This window comes from Xyrauchen texanus, chromosome 39, assembly GCF_025860055.1.
Source record: "Xyrauchen texanus isolate HMW12.3.18 chromosome 39, RBS_HiC_50CHRs, whole genome shotgun sequence".
Taxonomy (NCBI): Eukaryota; Metazoa; Chordata; class Actinopteri; order Cypriniformes; family Catostomidae; genus Xyrauchen; species Xyrauchen texanus.
The window spans coordinates 2,914,786-2,930,969 of NC_068314.1; the positions used below are offsets into that span (position 1 = coordinate 2,914,786).

At 36.3% G+C, this 16,184-nt stretch overlaps 1 protein-coding gene across 1 annotated transcript in view; it reads left to right on the top strand.

Annotated features, from left to right (window-relative positions):
• LOC127632930 (delta-1-pyrroline-5-carboxylate dehydrogenase, mitochondrial-like) overlaps window positions 1-16,184 on the top strand; it is a 35,884-nt gene that overhangs the window by 16,933 nt on the left and 2,767 nt on the right.

Consider the following 16,184-nt stretch of genomic DNA (forward strand, 5'->3'; position numbering starts at 1 on the left):
GCTCATCTTTGCCAGCTGCAGCGCCCTCCGTAAGCGTGTAATATTGTCTGTGGATTCTGATATCATGACCGAGGAAATCAGCCAATTGATCTGCTTCGTTCTCATCAAGGTTCAAGATTTTTGACATGGTTGCTATGTGTTTCCTCAGCTTAGTTGATGACAGTGCTTCTGGATTCTTTATGCCACATTCCTGAGCAGCTCTGTAAATGCACTCTCCTCCTCGGTATGCAGGCATTGCTCCTGATCTGGCAAACAGAAAAGGATTCTCAGCTGGGACTTCACAAACCTCACGTGTTTCAACAAGCAGCTCCATGGCAGAAACCATTGAAGGCTTGAGAAGCACAGGAACCTTTCTCCCTCGCTTACCACGGATCTCAACTCGGGTGAAGTGCAGACACAACTTTCTCTCGAACTCCGAAAGACAGATCGCTAGGTCTTCATGTAGCTCAGAAGAATCCCTGCTTTTAAAAGCTGCCAAAAGCATTCGTGATACCTCACCTTCTCTTCTTCTGTTGAACAGGATGACTTGCGCCAATGTGACCTTAGCAAGAGCTGAATAGCTTTTTGCCGATGGGCAGTTTCTGAGCTTGCTTAGGAACTGTTTGTGTTTCTTTTCCAGATGTGCATGCAGAACTTTGACATCTTGAGTGAAAGGAATGATCTGAGGCGTGTTCCACTTGGCTTCTTTTAAAGTAGTTAAAGCACCAGCAGAAATGTATTCGCTCCATCTTGCCTGGTGTATTTTTCTGAAGTCTCGAGCACACTCAGCACGCTGATGGTCTCCGTACATCATGGCATTGCTCTCAACAATACTACAGATCTTGTTTAAAGAATGACCAAGTTTGAGAGCTAGAGAGGGAATGCGGTAGCAGTTTTTCTCTTCATCATAGCCAGATACAACTTTAACAGCTGAAATGACTTGTTTGAAATTTGCTGGAATGATGAAGTCCACCATAGATCTTAGCCGAGTAATCTTCCTTGCTTCAAGAAGAAGTCTGCCAACTTCTCTCATCTTCTGTCTGATGTAGTCATGTTTATTAACATCAGATCCCATCCTATTAAACATGTGCTCCCCCAGTTGCATGATGCAGCAGTCAGAGTGAACAACACGGGAAACTTCATCATAGTTCATAATGGAAAGTATATTCTTTAAACCTTTGCTCACTTCTAAACCAACTGGAGTTTTCAGAGCGCAGAGTGATCGGACTCTTTTCCTGCCCTTGGATTCATCATCTTTAGGTTTCAGAGGACAGTTCTTTAAATGTTTCCAAAGGCTACGCTTTGTTGTAAAGCCCTTGGCAGTAAACACAGTGAATGAAATCCTTGGCTTTTTTGTTCTCTTTGGACGGTAGCAGGCAACCATCTCTCCATGTCCATTTCTTGCCACATCTGTGTTGTGGGCAAAGTTGCCCCTTTTTCTAAGGAGGTTTAACTGATTCGCTTCTCTTTAGAATGTTTTGGAAACGCAACTGCCTTTGCAACGCCCACTTCATTGCGATGGACAGATTCAAGGTGTCTTGCCATTTTTGAAAAAGGCTTAGAGCAATAAAGACAATACTGCTTCTTATATGACTTGCGATCCTGCACAGGTGATGGCATTGATTGAATAAAAGACCTATCTTCAGAAGAGGGGTCTGTCTCTTTGGTTTTGCATTGCACTTTAGCATTTGGTGATGGTGTTGTCACGCCTGTGTCTGATGAACTGCTTGTATCTTTATAGCTTTGTGAAAAAGGTGAAGTTGGATTTTTCAGAGAACTTTTGACCATACCTTTTCCAGAAGTCTTTTCATTAGCTTCATCTAAGCTACTTTCAACCATGCTATATCCAGAAGCACTATCATCTGATTCGCCTGAGCTGCTCTTGGGTACATAGTCAACATCGCTGTAGTCTGTAACATCTGAATCACTGAGGGCTTTCCATGAGTACTGAAAAGAGAACAACACATGATGAAAATAAGGATGTACAATTTCAGTAAGTTTCAGTGCTCAAATAAGGGGAGTGAACTTTTAAATAAGATAAGGTGTTAGTAGTCTATGGGCATTATGTGGTTTCTGTAAATCTAATTAGCATTGTACTGTGGTTACTTAAGTGTAATGACAAGCAAGACACTCTTTCAGGTTATCATACAAGCATTAAAAATGCTGCATAGCATGTCACGCACCTCTCACATAATTTCTCTAATAATCTAAAATGCCCTTCTTTGGAGAGTAATATGTGATTGGAATTTGAGTGCACAAAAATTTTTATCAAATAATTATGGTTGGACATTTATGTAATAATAGTGACTTATCTTAATAGAGATATTAAGACTGGGTGGCCGTTTCATCTCCACGATATACTGTATATATTTATATAGAAATAAAGTGTCAACTGGTGGAGATTTTTTTATATTGTTAATATCATTGTATGTAAATATCTAATGCTTCACCTGGTTGCACTGACAGACAAACATGCAGAAAGATGAACACACAAAATGCGGACAGCATTGAATTTGATCATTCGCAAGAGGAATGTATTTTTATATAAAAATGTGCCGCTTTCTCATGTTCTCACTAGGGCTGGTTTATAGGATGATTTAATTGTATATCGATGAATAGAGCTGGGTAGTTTCCAAATATTTTAAACAGTATCCCATTTACCATGATTTTAAAAACGTGCTAATCGAAAATTAAACAATTAAAATCATTTCGGATTTTAGAGACAGGCTGTGTCAATTTTCATTGCTCTGTTGATTGCTCGACATGTTCTCTAAATAGAATCAGCGGATGACATCAACGGATGATCACTTTTGCACTGATATTCCTGGCCAAATTGAGAACAGATACTAAGGATGTCTGCATACTATTTACATGTCACAGCAAGCATTGTCCTACATAAAGACATTGGAGTAAGCCATGTGGATGAATCTGCTTGTTTTAGGTGCTTATGCCTCAAGTTGGCTGGAGTTTGTTTTGTGGAATATTTCTTACAGGACATTGGAGTGAGTTTGACTGCACAAAGAACTGAATAGATGCTTTGTGCAGGTTCCGCTAGCTGCTGGAGCTTGTTTTGTGCAGGCCCAGACCTTCAAGACAATTAAGTGGATGAATCTACACTTTTTTTGTGTGTTTATTCCGCTTATGGGCTGGAGTTTGTTTTATAGATGATCTTCTGATGTGTAATTCTGTTTAAAAAAATTGTGTGGAAGCACCGGACTTGAGCAATCTGATGGCAAGTTTGTCGCAGGGACTATCGTGAGGCGTACATGGACTGTTTGAGTTTAGAGGGATGGACACCAATTGGTGATGTTGTGCGCAGGGTTAATGCACATGTTTTTCTTTTTTTTGCTGGGGAAAGTTCGGGGTTGATTGTTGCACCAATGTGGAATGTGGTCTTTATAATTACATTTTTATCTAATTTCTCTACTATGTTAATGTCAAATACTAATATGAGTGGATTGTCACTCTCCACATGGAATGTGAATGGTTGGGACACCCCATAAAAAGAAGGAAGGTTATTTATTTTCTTAAAAACGTAAGAAATAGGATATAGTGTTTCTTAAAGAAACACAAGTTTTCTGCAGGAAGCTGAACATTTTGGGAAGATATGGGATGGACATGTTTTCTTTAGTGCTGGCTCGAGTAAGAGCAGGGGAGTCATTACATTGATAAGTAAACATCTACAATTCAAATGTCTCCAACGGATTAAAGTTAAATTAGAGTCATTATTTTTTTTTTGAAATTCAGGGCAAAGGTTGATTTTGGCTAATATTTCTGCACATAACAATGTGCATTATAACAATATAATGTTGGGAGGAGACTTTAATCTATTGATGGATTCAGTCCTTGATCATAGTAAAGGAAAAGTGTGTAAGTCCCCTAGAGCAACATCTACGCTTCAGAGGATGTGTACAAATCTTGGTCTTACAGATATTTGGAGACTTTTGAACCCATATGGTAGGGTCTATACATTTGAATCCATATGGTAGGGACTATACATCTTAGTCTCTGATCACACTCTGGTGAGTTTAAAGGTGTTGCCACATACAGAGAGAAAAAAAAAAAAGAATATAGTTGGTGTTTTAATGTTTCCTTTTGCAAAATTCTGAGTTCCAACTAATTTTAAAGTCCGAAATCATTGTTTATATGGAGTCCAACTGGTCCTCATTATCTTCTGTGGGCGTGGCTTGTAGACACTTAAGGCATTTCTTAGGGGTCGGATCATACAGTATGCCTCATTCATCAAAAAATCCAAAGCATGAGAACTCGTGGAGTTGAGGGGAATATTAAAAGTGCCGAGGCAGAGCTGAAGCGCCAAATGTCGCCTGATGGCCTCAGAGAATTGACCCGATTGAAATACAGATATAATACTATTTTGTCATACTTTGAGTCGGGGACAAAGCAGGGAAGCTTTTGGCTAGATATATAAAGGAAAGAGTCTTTTTCTACCATTCCCTCAATTAAATCTGCTGCTGGTGAAATATTTACCATTGATATTAATAATACTTTTAAAGAAATCTATCTTGATCTTTATAGTTCCATGTTTTCGCCTACTGATGAAGATATTAGAAATTTTGTGGAACCATTAGATCTCCCTAAACTGTTGACTGAGCAAACATTTTTTATTGATTCTGGAGATAAACTTGGAGGAGCTTGGCGAGGTAATTAAGCCCTTACCTACAGGCAAGGCTCTGGGGTCTAAATTCTATTTAACTGGTCTAAATCTGAAACTTTGGCTCTGACAGCATACTGCCCGTAAACAGCTTTTCATCTGACATCTTTCAGTGGCCCAAACAGGGCATTTAGTATTTGGGTATTTTATTCCCAGCAAATTTATGTGATTCAGTTAATTCAGAGTTAATTTTGACCATTTAAAAAAAAATTTGAGGGATGTGGGCAGGTGGGGTATGTTGGTTAATTGTATATGTTTTTAAGTCATCAAGTATTTTATTTGGACTGTTTGTTTATATGCGTGTCTGTTGTTATTTTATGTTTGACCACTGGAATGTATGTGTGGTTGCAGGTGGTGGGGGTACATAAATGTTAAAAGTTGTTTAAATTGAGTTCTATTTCATTTTTAGGAGGCAGTAACTGCATTACCCAAGCATAAAACAAACACAAATTAATGTGCATGTACCAGAAGCTAAACTGGTATGGCTGACATCCACAGATTGTCTACTAAATGTGTATACCCCACCTCCCTTAATGAGACAGGCTCAGGTTCCTGTGATAAGCCATTCCCTGCGGTGGATGCAGCACAGGGCAAAGGTGATGAGGATTGCGGCACATTAAGTGGTGAATGTGATGGTGTATCAGATGTGCATACTTCAGTGGGTGACGGGGACAGCTGGAAAACATAATCAGAAGTAATATCATATGGACTAAATGAAAGGCTCAAAAGTACCAAAAAGCACCTGTAAAGAAATTGAGGTGTTAATTATTTGTGATGCGTCTGTGTTCATATATATTACTCACCGAGCAATCTTTTGTGACAGCTGTTTAGTGACCTGATCATGCAATAGCTTGAGATGTTTCTTTTCACTCTCATTCCTCTCAGTCTCTGCTCTTTTAAAGCGATTATAACAATCTTCATGATGTTGTCGCAACTTTGACATTCTTGATTGAAACCGCTGCTGTAGATATAAAAGAGGTATTTAGCTTAAGCCAAGAGTAAAATATACATTGTCAATGTTAAAAACTGTGGCACCTAAAGACATTTAAGCATCACTGAGGTGAGCCAAAAGGTAAGATGTATGTTTTGTTAATTTAACGAAGTTGTTTTATTTTTGGTAAGCACTGCTCTGGTATAGTTGAGGGAAAAGTGAGGACAAGTCAAAGAAATTTGGTATCACTTCTCACTTGACTTGTTAACACTTACATTAAGCGTCGTGGAAGGGAAGAATGTGACCAGAAGTGAAGATTATCATAACTTTTAATTCTGTTATTTTCTTATAAACATCATTAATTTAGCTTGGGAAGACATTAATGGCCGGACTGCAGTTGTGTCGATTACATTGGGACTATCAAAATTTGGTACCTGTTGACTTGCATTGTAACGGACCTACAGAGCTGAGATATTCTTCTAAAAATCTTTATTTGTGTTCTGCTGAAGAAAGAAAGTCATATTCATCTGTGATGGCATGAATATAATGAAAGAATTGTTATTTTAGGGTAAACTACTCCTTTAAGAGTTAGTTATATTGTTTTAATGCATTGTAAAATCCGGCCTCTAAGCTTCAAAATTACCCATTTTGTCATTACAAGGAGTGAAGCAGAATTAACTGTACTTACCGATTTCTGTGGGCCCAAACTGCTGACTGATTTTACATCACTGGATTCTGTTGACGGTTCATTTAAAGACTGGAGAAATATGAGACCGCAAAACACATTAGCAATTAATGACAGGAAAAAGGCATCATATATTGCTGCTTATGAATTCTAGCATTTTCTTTATGGTACCTTGGCTCTCCACGGCCAGTCCGAGTCGCCATAGTTGTAAGTGATTTCTTCACCTGGTAAAATGTCTCGTACAGCAAATAGACAAAGATGAGGCTTTTTCTTCACTTCAACAGTTCTCATTTTGCAAGTTGGATTTTTGTGCTCATCGCTGACAAGTCTTCCCAGGGACTTGTCTTCCTTGGATGCATCCATACTATATAAACACACACACTTACCATTAAATGTATGCAAGACATATACAGAAGTGTTTTTCACATCTACAGTCTGTTTTATATTAAAGGCACAGTTCACTATAATTCTCTCATCATTTACTCGCCCTCATATGACTTTCTGTCTCCTGTGGTAATCATTTTTGACGTGTTTTGGTCCTTACAATGTAAGCCAATGGAGTCCAAAGCTTTCAAGCTCAAAAAGGTTATAAAGGGAAAACATACAGCTGCTCAAAAAATTTAATATTGTGGAAAATTCATTCAAAAGTGGAACTTTCTATATTCTAGATTCATTTCACATAAAAAATTATTGTTGCAATCTTGATGATTACTGCTTACAGCTCATAGAAATAAAAAATCCAGTATCTCAATATATTAGAATACAGAATTTATAATACAGAAATATCAACCTGAGAAGAGTTTTAATCAGCTAATTAACTCAAAACACCTGCAAAGGTTTCCCGAGCCTTTAATCTCCGCCTGGTTCAGTACACACAACCACAATCATGGGGAAGACTGGTGACTTGACAGTTGTCCAGACGACACTCATTGACATCCTCCACTAGGAGGGTAAGCCACAGAAGGTCATTGCTGAATGAGTGCTGTTCCATTCCAAGACCAGAGACAACGCCAGAACCGCCTTACCTGGGTTAAAGGAGAAGAACTGGACCGTTGCTCAGTGGAGAGGCCAGTGTGAAGTTTCCACAGTCAGTGATGATATGGGGTGCCATGTCATCTGCTGGTGTTGGTCCACTGTTTTCTCTCAAGTCGAGAGTCAATTCAGCCGCCTACCAGGATATTTTAGAGCAATTCATGCTTCCATCTGCTGACAAGGTTTTTGGAGATGCTGATTTCCTTTTCCAGCAGGACTTGGCACCTGCCCACAGAGCCAGAACTACAAGTAACTGGTTTTCTAACAATGGTATTACTGTGCCCAACAATACAGACAAGCTGATGGCCGCTATCAAAGCATCCTGTGCTTCCAGAACACCTCGGCAGTGCCACAGACAGATTGCCTCCATGCCACGCCACATTGATGCAATAATTTGTGCAAAAAGAGCCCTGACCAAGTATTGAGTGCATAAATTAAAATACTTTTCAGAAGGTTGACATTTCTGTATTATAAATTCTTTATTCTAATATTTTGAGATACTGGATTTTTTATTTCCATGAGCTGTAAGCTGTAATTATCAACATTAAAACCAAAAAAAAAAATTTCATGTGTAAGGAATCTAGAATATATGAAAGTTCCAATTTTTAACTTTTCCATGATATTCACATTTTTTTAGATGCACCTGTACCTCTCAAGTGTTTAGTCCATGTCTTCTGAAGTGATAAAATTAGCTTTGGGTGAGAATTCAACCCAAATATGTCATTATTCTCTATAAATCCTCCGCTGTAGTTCATGAGAGAAGCTGGTTTACGGTTGTTTGCACTTGACACATGTGCAGAGCACTCTACATTTCAAATGTGAAAGGAGTTATTCATTAATAAAGATTTATAGGGAATGATGACTTAAATTGGGAGTCAGATAGAATAAGAATGAGTAAATGATGAGAGAATGATCATTATTGGTAAAATTGGCCCTTTTACTCTCTTGAAGAAAAAGATCTCTTTGAGCTTCCCTGCTACATCAAGTCAACAGTTCTTGATGTACTTACCACCAATATTTTCCATGCCACTGAAAATCAAACAAGAATGTGCTCTCAGTTTCAGTGTAGTTTTTAGTTCGTTCAAGACTCTCCTTTGAACTCAGAAGTTCACCTCTGTATTCAAGAACAAAGTCTCCTCTGCAGAAAGATTCAGTGGTGAAAACGCCACGGCCTAAAGCAGAAAAAACATTATTTTGATTACTGTTACAGGGTGTCTGCAATCTCATTTAATAAGTAAAATGGAAATATCTGAAATGTACTAACATTTTACTAATTCAACAGTTCAGCTGCAATACAAAAGTAATCCAAAGTACTTATATTTGAATTGTCTTGCCTTTATATTTGCTGATGTACTGCTCTTGAAGACCAGGCTTTTCAGTTTCAAATATGATGTTATCTTCAGCATCCTGCTGAGGTCTTCTACGTCTTTTACGGATAGCCAGCATGCTGAATTCCACACATAGGGCAATTTTCATGAGGGAAAAACGATTATATAAAATTAATGGAATAAACAAGCATAATTACAATGTAAAAAATATCTTAGAAAGAATTGTTCAATCAAAAAGAGAGAGAGAGAGAGAGAGAGAGAGAGAGAGAGAGAGAGAGAGACTCCAAATTAAATAATGACAGAATGTTGATTTACATTGGGGTTTAATCCCACTGGTCACAACTGTGATCACACTTTGCTTCCATGTTTGTGGAGTATTACAGTAAGAGGTAAGATATAAATAATGATATACACCAAACTATTTCATTTCTACTTCACCACAGAAAGATAATGTCCTCAAAGCAAAATATGTTAAAATACAAATAGCAAATTTGGTACCTTAGGTACTGCTATTAATGCATTTCTAAGATTTACACTGAATTATATCCATCAATACACAAATGTGACTAGTGGGAAAGCACAAACTTAATTGGCTTAATTGTTTAATCGTCAACTTCATAATTAAACAGGTTCAACTAACAATTGACATGAAGAACACAAGTGAATACAACGCTAAACATCGATTTATTAGTCAAGAATCTCTTATTGTATATTTTTATGAAAAGACATCTTACCTTTTCTTCCTTAATGAGCGTGTTCAGTGTTGTCGTTCGCGGGAAAAACTGTCTTCGCTCCATTAGACGTCATTGTCACGTGTCTGAATTCCCGGAAAACGAGGTTTGTCACGTGTTAAACTCGCAATGACACACATTCATACTAACGATTTCTGCCATATACGATATAAATAGTATGTTTAGTCTTGTAGGAAGCTTTTCTGAAATTAAATGTTTAGACAAATATTCTGATAACGTCTTTTTTTTCTTATTCTGATACAGATTTTGCCAACTATGTATTTTTATAGTGCAAACACAGTACATTTAAATGCTAAAAATGCATAATCTCATGTTCTCATGAAAACTGACATTCTACCTTTCGTTTAGTTGAAAAACGCCACATATCAAATGTCTTTCAAAACATAATTAATCTCATCGCGTTACTGTGTAGTGACGTCACTGCATCTCACGGTCAGCGCGAGAGCGCCCATCCCCCTTCAAGACTTTTCCGCGGGCAAATCAAGTGCTTCTGAGTGAAAGCAGAGTGGGGAGGGGGTTAATTGAGGTGTCTCCAAACTTACACTTCACTTGCAATCTTATGTTCTGTTCATTCTAATAAATCAATGGCATTTCCTATTAAATACAAAGTTAGAAAAGTGGCTATGTCTAGTAACATTTCTTTTTAATTGCTTTATTTACACAATAATTTAAATTATCAATATTCTTATGAGTATATCTACTTTATCTTTTTGAGCACGTCTAATTTTCTTTCCCTTTTGAGCATGTCTACTTTTCTTGCTTTTTTCAATTTTTTGAGCTGTGAAGTTTTTGCATGTGAAGTTTTGCTCTGATAGGCAGCAGTGATCAGGTGTGTGGGGAAGGGCAGCCTACACTGACCTGTATCTGATACACTGCACAAATATCTATCTTAAATCATCTTGATTTCTGATTCCCTTAAATACCATTATTGTAAGAAACTATGTAATATGGACATAACTTGGCTGATGGTTATTCTGCATCAAATCATCAAATTATTTTTATTTATTACTTAAGAATACATTTCCCAGCTTAATCACTTTGTCACATGAAAAGCAGCATATACAGTCCCCTTGCAATAAATACATAAAATAATCTACTTTTAAGGGTTAGGTAAGAATTCAACTGAGATTTGCTTCAAGACAGTAAATTAATCTCCATGTCTTTTAATATAATTATAGTATATACACACATATACATATATATATATTTGTATATATATATTTGTGTGTGTGTATATGTATATATATATATATATATATATATATATATATATATATATATATATATATATATATATAAATAACAAAGTGTTAATGAAAAATATAATAAGTGTTGTGCTGTTCATTGCTCGTCTCTGTACTGCTCTCATTGAGGCGGGGAGGGGTGCGGTGCTTCCCGCGCGGCTGAAAGATACCAAAATAATTGAAGTGGGGAATACAATGTTTAAAAAGATCACTAATAAAATCAAGCGATTTCGATTTTAACACATCCTTTACAGGCATATTTTCATTGAATACATCCAGGTGCATACACATACTTTAAAAACGTTAATAAATGTAAATATTTGTCCCCTTCTCTGAGAAGACAATGATTGCTTTGCAAAGACACGTGCTTATGTGTCGATCACCTTCCCTATTTTAAATATTGTTTATACATTTATCTTTAATAAACTAATATCTAAATTACAGTACAATCCAATTGACTGCACTGCATCGTTCGCGCCGCCTCCGTCTCGGTAATTCTCGGTAACTCTCGGTAAACGGGGAGGGGGTAGTGTGGCAGATAAGGATCGGGATTAGAAAAACATTTTGGACATACGATTTTAAATCTCCCAGTGCTTAACCAAAACCACTCTATTTTTATTTACTCACTAATGATTTACAATGTAATGTTTTAGTGCAAACACACGACATTTAAATGCAAAAAACGAATTGGGTAATACATACATAATCTCATGTTCTCATGAAAACTGACATTCTACTTTTTTCTTTTAGTTGAAAAACGCCACATATCAAATGTCTTTCAAAACATAATTAATCTCATCGCGTTACTGTGTAGTGACGTCACTGCATCTCACGGTCAGCGCAGAGCGCCCATCCCCCTTCAAGACTTTTCCGCGGGCAAATCAAGTGCTTCTGAGTGAAAGCAGAGTGGGGAGGGGGTTAATTGAGGTGTCTCCAAACTTACACTTCACTTGCAATCTTATATTCTGTTCATTCTAATAAATCAATGGCATTTCCCATTAAATACAAAGTTAGAAAAGTGGAAAAGTGTCTAGTAACATTTCTTTTTAATTGCTTTATTTACACAATAATTTAAATTATCAATATTCTTATGAGTATATCTACTTTATCTTTTTTGAGCACGTCTAATTTTCTTTCCCTTTTGAGCATGTCTACTTTTCTTGCTTTTTTCAATTTTTTGAGCTGTGAAGTTTTTGCATGTGAAGTTTTGCTCTGGATAGGCAGCAGTGATCAGGTGTGTGGGGAAGGGCAGCCTACACTGACCTGTATCTGATACACTGCACAAATATCTATCTTAAATCATCTTGATTTCTGATTCCCTTAAATACCATTATTGTAAGAAACTATGTAATATGGACATAACTTGGCTGATGGTTATTCTGCATCAAATCATCAAATTATTTTTATTTATTACTTAAAAATACATTTTCCAGCTTCATCACATTACTTTGTCACATGAAAAGCAGCATATACAGTCCCCTTGCGATACATAAATAAAATAATCTACTTTTAAGGGTTAGGTAAGAATTCAAATGAGATTTGCTTCAAGACAGTAAATTGTATATATGTATGTGTGTATATATATATATATATATATAAAGTGCTCCTCTGTGGAGATCATCAAGAGCACCAAATTCCTTGGTGTTCACCAGGCGGAGAACCTCATCTGGTCCCACAACACCAACTCTATTACCAAGAAAGCCCAGCAGTGTCTCTACTTTCTTCGAAGTCTGAGGAAAGCACATCTCCCACCCCCCATCCTCACAACATTCTATAGAGGGACTATTGAGAGCATCCAGCTGCATCACTGCCTGGTTTGGGACTTGCACCATTTTGGACCGCAAAGCCCTGCAGAGGATAGTGAGGACAGCTGAGAAGATCATCGGGGTCTGTTTTCCCTCCATCAAAGACCTTTACACTAAACGCTGCATCCAGAAAAAGCAACCAACATTGTGGATGATCCACACTCCCCTCACATAAACTATTCACCTTCCTGCCGCCTGGCAAGAGGTACCGAAGCATTCGGGCCCACACGGCCAGACTGTGTAACAGCTTCTTCCCCAAGCTATCAGACTCCTCAATACTCAGAGACTGGTACTAACTGTATATGGTAGAACGACAATAAAACCACATGACTTAACCTGAACATCACAGTGTAGTATGTCACTTTTTTTTATTTACTGCAAGCCACTTTGCTTACCCTGGACATTGGTTTGAAAACTGGCTAAAAAGAAACACATTTATCAAGAAAGTCAGTCTATTTTTCTTTTTGAAGATGAAGGCTATTCCATGCACCACTACTTTAAAGAATAAAACAATCTGAATTAACAGAGAAATGGACAAGCCAGATGCACAACTAGTACACAAGTCCATCAGACTCTCTAGATAACTCCAGCACAAATCCTAGACCTGTACATGCAAATACCAGTTTTATTCTGCAACATTTAGAAGAGAAGAATTTTAGGTAGACTTAAAAGAAAAAAAGTGCCTGACACTGGCTAATAGGAAAAAGATAGAACATGCAATTTAAATAATGAACTGATAAATGATTAATCCATTCAAATGTCTCTATTCTGTACAAAGTTTGAGATGTTGAGCTGTTGTTCAACGCTTGACTATAAGGTCAGTGAAAGGTGTTCACTTGAAGATCTAGAATAAACTGACTGCTAGGAATGCCTGAGGTGTCAATGCTGCAAGTGTAGGATTCTTGAACACAGCATTTATTTTAATTAAATTAGTCATTTTTAACAATATAAATGTCTTTACTGCATTTCTTGTTAAATTTAAAGCATCTTTGATTAATAAAAGTATAATTTACTTACAAAAACATACAAAGTTCATAGTGATCCCAAACTTTTGAATAGTAGTTTATCTGTATACTTGTATCTAGTAATTTGTAAGTATACACATATCTATACTTATACAGTATATGCATACTTAGTGATATTGCACAATTGGTCACTGTACTTTTAAAAACTTTTTTATTTCATTTTTTTTGTATTGTATTTTTTCCTGCATTAAATAAATATTCAAAATAACCACTCCAGCAAAGGGTGCAATATTTCCTGTTAATTTCCACTTTTGGCTTTTGTAACATTGTACATCTTTAATCTAAAATGTTGCCACAGACATTTCACAAATGATTTGAACATTGATTATGATTTGAACAGTCAATATGGACAGGCTCTACACATCATTCAGAATAAATGTATTACCCCTCAGTTATGAAAAGCAATTAATTGTCAATCAGGCAGTCTGCACCTTCTCCCCTGCCAACAGTTTTTGTGACTTTTAGCTCCTGCAACAGGGGAACTTTTTACCCCCAATACTATCCTTGCCAAAATTCAATGTTTATTGAAAAACTTTTTATTTAATCACCTTCAACAAAACTCTTTTGTCTCAAAATACATAGAATCATTTCAGGTATTCTAATTTTCTACATCAATTTGCAGCATTTTTAAACATTATAGTTAGTGATTTTTTTCACTAAATTATATTAAATTATAAATTATATTAGCTACATTAAAATAATAATAACAATAATAATAATAAAATAACAAAGCAGCCAAGTATGTCAACAGGAACAACAGGGAAATTAACTATTAAATAAGAATTGTGTTTAAAGTTAAGCTTCTCCTTGTAAAATAAATAGGGCTGGCCCATGGTAGTTGTTTCTTTTCATTCTTTTTCTTTGAAGTAAAAGTTAATATGCTAAATGATTTCCTTTCGTCAGAAGTCTGTTATGGGTCTTGAAGGCACAGAACTAATGACACTGGGTCTAATTCTAGTTAGATATCAAGTTTATTTTCTGTTTCCAAAAGCTTTTGTAACTTATAACATGACCACGCATAATGTGTTTTAGCTACATTGGTGAAAATGAGGATTACAATAATGACTACAACTGTGTGATGTACAGTATGTAACAAAAGTGTTAATTTTGAATTGCTGTTGTTTGAATACACAATACATATTTTCAGACAGGGTTTCAAATGTCCTAAAATTTCTCAATATCAATTGCAGTCACTCCTCTACAGATTTAATCCTCTGTGTGATGAAATTAAACACAGCACCATAAAATAAACTAATAGTCATCCGCCTTGGTATTGAAAACAACATGTTCTAGTTAATAACGGTCGTATGCTGTATAATAATTTGATAGGAAACAAAAAAGACAACTTGGCTGCTGGTTATTCTGCAATCAATTATTTAAATGTATTACTTAAGAATACATTTCCCAGCTTAATCACTTTGTCACATGAAAAGCAGCATATATCCCTTGCAATAAATAAATAAAATAATCTACTTTTAAGGGTTAGGTAAGAATTCAACTGAGATTTGCTTCAAGACAGTAAATTAATCTCCATGTCTTTTAATATAATTATAGTATATACACACATATACATATATATATTTGTATATATATATTTGTGTGTGTGTACTGTGTATATATATATATATATATATATATATATATATATATATATATATATATATATATATATATATATATAATAACAAAGTGTTAATGAAAAATATAATAAGTGTTGTGCTGTTCATTGCTCGTCTCTGTACTGCTCTCATTGAGGCGGGGAGGGGTGCGGTGCTTCCCGCGCGGCTGAAAGATACCAAAATAATTGAAGTGGGGAATACAATGTTTAAAAAGATCACTAATAAAATCAAGCGATTTCGATTTTAACACATCCTTTACAAGGCATATTTTCATTGAATACATCCAGGTGCATACACATACTAAAAACGTTAATAAATGTAAATATTTGTCCCCTTCTCTGAGAAGACAATGATTGCTTTGCAACGACACGTGCTTATGTGTCGATCACCTTCCCTATTTTAAATATTGTTTATACATTTATCTTTAATAAACTAATATCTAAATTACAGTACAATCCAATTGACTGCACTGCATCGTTCGCGCCGCCTCCGTCTCGGTAATTCTCGGTAACTCTCGGTAAACGGGGAGGGGGTCAGCTCCGTAGTGAAGTGGCAGATAAGGATCGGGATTAGAAAAACATTTTGGACATACGATTTTAAATCTCCCAGTGCTTAACCAAAACCACTCTATTTTTATTTACTCACTAATTATTTACAATGCAATGTAAAATATAATGTGATTTATCCTTATATTCTTTCATGTAAATAAGAACTTCCTTCCGCCATCTTTAAGGATGACGTAATTGGCTTCTGATTGGTCAGATTGACAAGGTATTAAGTAAGTGCAGTTTCTATAAGAGCCACTGAGTGCGCTGTGTCGAAAAATTCTTACTGGCTTCTGATTGGTCAGATTCCCGAAAGTGTGTATAAAATCGGAAGTGCAGTTCTCTTAGGGGGCGCTGTGTTATACACAAATTGGTGGGGGATACACACTTCAGGTACACAAATCACTTAAAAGTGTTTTTTGGGACAAGTGAGATTTTAATGCTGGGGACCATTTTAAAGCATGCTGAATACGATTATATGGTCAAACAAATGAGGACACACAAAAGTCCCAAATTGTCAAGGTGGTGCTCAGTTTACTGGTGTGTATTCTGGTGAAAGTACCCAAA